Source organism: Apodemus sylvaticus, chromosome 23 (genome assembly GCF_947179515.1).
Source record: "Apodemus sylvaticus chromosome 23, mApoSyl1.1, whole genome shotgun sequence".
NCBI lineage: Eukaryota > Metazoa > Chordata > Mammalia > Rodentia > Muridae > Apodemus > Apodemus sylvaticus.
In genome coordinates, this window is record NC_067494.1 from 46,991,679 (window position 1) to 46,999,419 (window position 7,741).

General features: G+C 52.2%; 1 long non-coding RNA gene across 1 annotated transcript; it reads right to left on the minus strand.

Moving 5' to 3' along the window:
* Positions 1-6,690: 6,690 nt before the first annotated feature.
* On the minus strand, positions 6,691-7,741 carry LOC127673639 (uncharacterized). Its single transcript, XR_007975227.1, has 3 exons — positions 7,668-7,741; positions 6,841-6,906; positions 6,691-6,746 (listed from the first exon to the last, which is right to left on the minus strand). It is a non-coding gene; the product is annotated as an uncharacterized LOC127673639 (long non-coding RNA).

The following is a 7,741-nucleotide window of genomic DNA, read 5'->3' on the forward strand; positions in this document are numbered from 1 at the left end:
GTTCTCATTCTCATGCATGTGTATGCCTCGATACATACCTGCATGTGTGCCTGTGTGTATGTATGTGTGTGTGTGTGTGTGTGTGTGTGTGTGAGAGAGAGAGAGAGAGAGAGAGAGAGAGAGAGGGAGAGGAATGATCTGACACCAGTCCTGCCCCCCCATGATGTTCACTGATATTTGGCAAACACCTTAACAATAGGGTGTTTGTTCTTAATGGTCTTCTAATGGAATGTTATACTTAATGTTCTACCTCTCAGTCAGGGCTAGATATCCTCATTTTGTAGCAATGGGGAACACTGTTCTTTTATGATTGCAGCCTGTGTCTGCCTTGGGGGCCCTCCTCCTCCTCCAGTGTCCAGTCTGTTCTATATCAATCTGTGCAGCGTATAGAACCTTCACATCTGCCTGCAGCTGCAACCCTGTGTGAGTCCTTGCAACAGCTGATATCCTGGCTGACTGTCCCCACTCCACCTATTCTGATGAGCTCAGGTATTGTATTCCATAGCTGCCTGCAGCTACTACGAACTGGGTTGCTGGAACAGAAGCTGAGGGATGGATGGGGAAGGGGCAAAAAGAAAGAAGGCCAGGACAATGTTTCACTGATCAAGGCCAAAACTTTAATGTCAGTCAGACCTTTTAACAGTTTGGGCAAACCCTTCCCCCCAGACTCAAGGAGATATCTGAGAAATCTTTGGCTCCTCTTCTCAGCGGGTCGCCTGCTGGGATTAAAGAACTTCATGTCTTACAGGTTCCAGGATGTTTCCAGGTGAGACTGCCCTGAGGCAGCCTTGATTTCCAGGTGAAAGCAGCTGTATGGTTCTCAGAGGAACAAAGGCCAGGGATAACATAAGCCAAAGGCTGGGGGGTGGTGGCCAGGAATGTCACAGACTGAGCTAATGGGCTGAAAAGCCCAGCTCAATCCTGTGGGGGAAGGGACACTCAGGATGCACAGAAGAAGGCCTAGATGAGGAGGTGCTGCCCCACCCAGCCAGCCAGACTTGAGCTCCATTCTGGCAAATGAAGTGGTGTCGAGATGCGGCCCTTACAGGAATGGGTCCACTGTTGGGAACAACTACCTGTGACCAGCAGTGACATAGAAGTCTCCTCTTGTCCAAGTAAGGGGAATTCAAGTACTTCTTTGGGCATTGGGCAGTAAACGAGTGCTGAGGGCTCATGGGTAGATGCCCCACCCTATACCTTCCGAGACCCATGAACTGCACCTGCTTAATGCCCCTTGGATTTCTTTGGATAAGGTAAGGAGAGCAGACCCAAAATATCCCAAACCACTGCACAGGCAACACTGTCATGCCAGGTGGAAGCAGTCTTCACAGCCTGAGGAGTAGAGTAGGGGTTCTCTCCCATTGCATCCAGGGGTCTCTTGTTTGCATAGCCAGTGGCAGGGTCTTGGGTGGAATTGAGACAAACTGCAAGGGAGGCCTTTGTGTTGGTTACAGTACTTATAAGCAAGACATGGGAGGAGGAGCCACAGACTTGTGATCTAGGAGAACCTGCAGTAGCCTGCTCTGGGTCCTTGTAGCCCAGGCTGGCTTTGGGGTCATAGGGCTCCCTCTAATGTCCAATCCCATCATGGCACCTTCTCTGGAAGATAAGACAGGTTCAAGCTGCTTCAGGTTAACATTGACTCTTGTTTCACTCAGACACCAAGCTGCTTCAGGTTAACATTGACTCTTGTTTCACTCAGACACTCATGTTTGTGAGAATCCCAGGAGCTTAGAACCAGAGACAGGAAGAATAGGGTCTTCCCCATGCCCTTGGCTAATGTTGGAGCAGGCTCCCCATCTCCTACAACTGGGCAGGCCAAGGAGACTGATATGGGGGGCAGAAGGCTTGAGGGCCAAGAACTGCCTTCCCCAGATCTGGCCTAATGCTGGTGGTGCTGGAATGCTACCAAGCCACCTTCAAGGCACAGACGGGGCTGCTGTATGGCTCTTGTCTACCCCACAGTGTCCTGCAGGTGTGGTTTGTCATGAGGCCATCACAGGGAAAGGCCACTTAGGAACTTCTTGCCATGAGAGGAGGAACCAGCAGCTCACCAGTGTCGCTGTGTGACCTAGTCATGAACTGTCTGCATGAGTGAACCCACATGCTCTGTCCATGCTAAGAACACACTAGTCACCTGTGTGGTTGGCCTCTGCCTCCCCAACCTGCAGAGAGATACAACAGTGTGATGTTAGTTCTTTCCCTGACTGTTGGTGATTTTGGTGTTTCTACAGTCCCAGGACTCCAGCTCTACCCAGACCATCCTAATTCTGTCATAGCCGATCTATCCTGGGCCTGACAGGCCATCCTGTTGGTGTGCTCTGTCTTAGCTCTCAGGACACACTTCCCCCCGGTTTCCTCATGCTGTTTCCTCCGACCATCCCAGCATGCACCAGCTCCGTATCCCTCCCAGGTTTAGGATCCCTGATAATCCCTGATATGTTTGTGTTCTCCCAGGCTGGGTTGTGGGCACTTGTGTGGCTCCAGTGCATCCTAGAATTCCTTGCAATCCTCCATTCCATGCCATATGCCACCTTTCAGTCCACACTGGCACCAGGGATGCTGGCCTGCCCAGGCTTCCCTCCATTGTTGTCCCTTTTGCACTTATGTCTTTGAGGAATGGCTCTGGATGTGGTCACCACACTCTACCCTGGACGCATCTGAGAGTTCAAGGACGGCCACCTTTCACTTAAGCAAACTTGTCCACAGACTGTGCAGGTCCCATCAGCTGAGATCAGCCTCTACACTACAGTGATGCTCATCTTATGCTTTTCAGCTATGAGGGACTGTAGGATCTGTCCTGAGGGCCCTACACATTCTGCAGGTAGGAGAGCCATGCAGGGGGCTTGCTATTTGGTCAGTTCTTCTGGGTATTGCCTTGAGCTGAGAGCCTTTGGGAGGGCACATGCTCCTGTATTAAATGAGCTGGCCCCACTCTGCCTGGACTGTGCTGGGACTGCCTCTCATGCTCACTCCTCCCAGTCTCTACCTGTTCCTAATTATCTGTGAGTCCAACATCAAGCCTAGTGGTCAATCAGCCTTCATGCCAGTCCAGGAACACAGAGCCCTCACTGTCCTCTGAATAGGTTTCACAGGGCCCCTGCTTTAGTCTCTTTGGTGTCCTATAGTGGTAGAAACTCAAGTTTCTTAGGTCCCTAGGACTTGTTTTGCAGCCATTTAGAACAAGGTAGAGGTAAAGAAAGGTTGAAATAATGTCCTGCAGTTCTGCATTTTCACCACTGGAGGGCTGCACGCTGTTCAGTCCCTGCTGTGCCATTCAGCAAGCCCTCTCTGTCAGGCTCTGAGCCTGAAGCAGAGAACCACTGCTAAACCCAGTGCTCCCAAAATCTGGCTGCACCTCCAGGGATGCCTGCAGAGGATTCCCTAGGACCTTGAGGACCCAATTTGGGAATCTTAGGTGGTCAGGGTGCTGGAGCCAAAAGAGCTGTACGAGACATTACCTGGTATGTGACCTCTGTCCCTACATCCTGATTAGCATGACCCACAGTCCTGCGAAGGTCTCTGGGTGGCTGCTGAAAAGAGGTGGAGGAGGATATGGAGGGTGAAGAGGAGACGAGTAAGCGGGACCAAGGCAGGAGCACTGCCCATCCACTGCTGTGGGAGCACTGCCCATCCACTGCTGTGGGAGCACTGCCCATCCACTGCTGTGGGAGCACTGCCCATCCACTGCTGTGGGAGCACTGCCCATACACTGCTGTGGGAGAAGTGCCCATCCACTGCTGTGGGAGCACTGCCCATACACTGCTGTGGGAGCACTGCCCACACACTGCTGTGGGAGCACTGCCCATACACTGCTTTGGGAGCACTGCCCATCCACTGCTGTGGGAGCACTGCCCATTCACTGTTGTGGGAGCACTGCCCATCCACTGCTGTGGTAGCACTGTCCATCCACTGCTGTGGGAGCACTGCCCATCCACTGCTGTGGAACACTGCCCATCCACTGCTGTGGGAGCACTGCCCATACACTGCTGTGGGATGTCCTGTCCTGGGCTCTTTCCTGCTGTAACTCTGAAGTACAAAGCAAATAGGACTGTCTGAGATGAGGACAGCTTCTGTTCTGAACTGTGAGAAGAAAAGACAGGCGCTCTCTGTGACATCCACCGGAGCACAGGGTCCCACATGAGCCTCCCTCCCAAGTGATGCCATCTGCTCTGCAGAGTGGCTCCAGTCAGCGTCAGGAGAGGCGAGATTGCCTGTTTCTGAAAGCTGAGCTCTCCCCAACCACCCACAGACCCAGCAATTGTGCCTCCTCCGTGCCCATCTCTACTGGGGCCAGCGGCTCCCTCATGTCATTTCTTACTCCTGCCAGTCGGTTGTGTAATAGCCCATAGGATCTGGACTCAACTTCATTGGCCAAGGCCAGCTGCTCTTTACTTAGATAAGACTCCGAGAACAAGGCCACACACAGTATTAATGGCCCATTGTTTGTCCTTGAGTTTCCTTCAGTGTAGCCCTGAGTGACCATTGCAGCCTGTGGCCAGGGATTCAGATTAGCATTGGCCAGGTCAGGGTCTTTGCTACCTGGTCCTGTAGCTCACCTCCACTGTAGTTCCATGTGTCCTGGCTGCTGCAGCTGCTCCAGGAACCACTAGATGTCTTCCCACAGAGGCTCACAGATCCTGTGGGCTCATCCACAGACATCTCATGCTCTCCCTGCTGGGAGTTAGGCTTGATGCACCCTGTGTGGGAGATGCCAGGGCTTTAGGAAAACAGTGAGAGGCAATGGAGGAGATGTTGTCTGCTTCTCTTCTTGTCCTCCTTGCCCAGGGAGGTTCTGCTGCAGGGTTCCAGCTCCAGCAGGTCACTGATGTAGCATTCCCAGTAGCTCTTCTTCTCTGAGGGGAAAGCAACACAAGACCTGCTGAGGGAGGAACGTGAAGTACCCTGCACTCCTTAACTGGTGATGGTCAGAGTCCTGCCAACCGAGAGATGCATCTGCACCTGTGCGCATGGAGCAAAAGTCCACCCTTGTGGAATGAGATCCGCGTTCCCATGACAGCTGGGAACAGACTTTGTCCCCAGCAGCCTCCTATCATCCCCTTGGGATGGTTCTTCAGGCTGTGACACCTTGTCTCTTAGCTACAGAGCCATCCTGAGCAGCCCTGGTGCTCTATCACCCAGGAGAGGACCAGGTGAAAACAGAACCCATCAGTTCCTTCTGAGCATGTACAGTCGTGCAATATGCACCCGGCATCCCTGAGAGCCTGCCTTACAACATGGGTACAGAGTTCTACTTGCTTATGCTTCACAAATACATTCAGGCACACTCATCTCTCTCTCTTTCAAACACACACACACACACACACACACACACACACAGATAGGCACACAAACATTCGTACACACATGCATGTATACCCATGTACAGACACACAGAGGCATGCACACAGTCCACATCCCCCTACATACATGTACAGTAATACATGCATGCAAATACACAGACAGAGGCACACACTCCTGCTTGTGCACTGTGGTTTCAGTGTGCGGCAAGTCAGGTCCTTTCTCAGTGGGGTCTTTGAAAAGTTGAGAGAACAATGAGTCTTTAGGCAGCGTTAACGCTATCCCCTTGCAGACAAACTTGCTTCTTTGTCTGTTTGCAGTGCTAAGGATGTAAGGAAAATGACACTGCAGAATCATATGCATCTTGGAGGGATGGAAAGGTCACTCCCACCTTTCATCCCAACCCTCGGAGGGAGGAACGAGCTGATGACCACCAGTAATGATGACTTGTAATGGAGGGTATGGTCTGGACGCCCAGCCAGCCCAGCCAGCCAACCCCAGGAGCAGGTCTCAAGGGTTGATGTGCTACATCCTCAGATCATAGAGAGGGTGCGTGGCCATCAGGTAGGTGCCCAGACCCAGGTGGATCTAATACCCACTCTCTGCCTCCCCCAGCTGCTGTAGCCCCTGTAGCACAGGCTGCAAGCTGAGGTGGAGCTGGTGGGTGCTACAAAGCTGTTGCAGCAGGTAATGGGAGCGCCAGGCATGGCCCGTTTAGAACAGCAGCTTCTGTGTTGCCAGCAGCCCTTCTCCCTGTATTCCCAGCTTCTTCCCCCTGGACAGACAGGACAGACAATGTGACTTTGTAGTTTAGAAAATGGTTACAGCAGCAGCAGCAGCAGGAGCAGCAGCAGCAGCAGCAGCAGCAGCAGCAGCAGCAGCAGAGAAATACCTTATCGCCAGCCATAAGCCACAACTGGGCCCTCCCCCATCCTTCATTTGGAGAGCTCATGTCCCTGTGGAAACAGTCTCAGGGCCCTGTGAGTACCATCTCTCTGCAGCCTTAAGAATGCAGACGAAACCTGGGGCAGCCCCCCTATGTATACAAGTCTTGCTTGCAGGATTTTCAGTGAACCCTAATCAGTGCTTGGCCTGCCTGCTCTCCTGCATTCCTCACTGTCATGGCTTTGGGAATAAGGAAGGAGGGACAGAGGCTAACTGGTGTATCTCTAATTTCCCCTTTGTTGCTGAGTGGAAAATTGGTAATTGGTGGCAGCCAGAGCTATACATCTCTTGGAGAGCTCATCCCAGACATGGCTGTGAGGATCACAAGGATGAGTGATGTTTTGGAGAAAGAAAAATGAGGATGAAGTTGTTGAGTCCCAGGTTCTGAGGACTGCTGAGATTTATGGATGGATTTACCCTTCAGACACCCACCAGAACTGTTACCTTTAAATATGTATCCTGGGGAAGTCACAGAGCCACTGTGGAGTGTAGTCTTCCTCCTGAAAGACAGAGGTTATGTGGGATGCGGAAACGAGAGCGTGAGGTAGGATCTGGGGTAGCAGGAGACAGGAGAGAAAGAGGAGGGGTCCTCACCTGATAGATGATCACTCCATTCAGAGTGAGACGCAGGAAAACAGTAGGGTGGTCCTCCTCCTTTACCTAGAACACAGGACAGATGTTTAGGCTGTGTCTCTGGGCAAGTGGAAGGAGGTCTTTCTAACAGGCTAGAGGGCCCACAAACCAAGAGCTCTGTCCTGGCCTCTCGTTCCCCTACATATGCCCAGGGCACACGTGTATTTGGTATGCTTCTATAGGTGTTTGTGTTCTGTGAACCCCTTAGACCAAAGTTGCACGCTTAGTGGAAGGCTGTGGAAGGCTGTGAACTGGGAGCAGAGGCCGTGCAGTATGCAGGCATTGAATATGGGACCGCCAGAGAGGCCAACCATGATCTTCCAATCAATGTCAGACCAAACCAGTTACAGCAGAGGCTGGGCAAAGGTTTACCAGAACTCAGACACCAGAGAAACTCAGTGTGCCACCTCAGGACAGCCACCAGCTCACCACAGGCCATGCAGGCCCTAAGGACTGCCCTGCCTACACTAACTGCATTCTAAGTCATGCTGTCAACCAGGTGGCTCAGAAGCACTGTTGTCCTGGGAACCTTTGATCCCAAACCTCAGGGTCAGTCTTGTATATCCTGAGGAAGTGAACATAATATCCTCAAGATGGCAGGCATCCCTTATGAAGCATAACACTGCCTCATGTGGAGTCAGACCCTGCTGCTCATGGTGGATGGCAGGCACTTCCAGAAAAAAAGAACACACAAGGAGGGTGACAGACACACAGGAAGGGTGACACACACACAGGGAGGGTGACATATTTTCCTGTTCTTTTGGGAATAGGCATGTGGCACGAAGTACCTGCTCATAAGGACTAAGTCCTTTTGGTGGCCCAGGTCATCCTGTAACCCACTGGCAGCCAGGAGAAAGCAGGC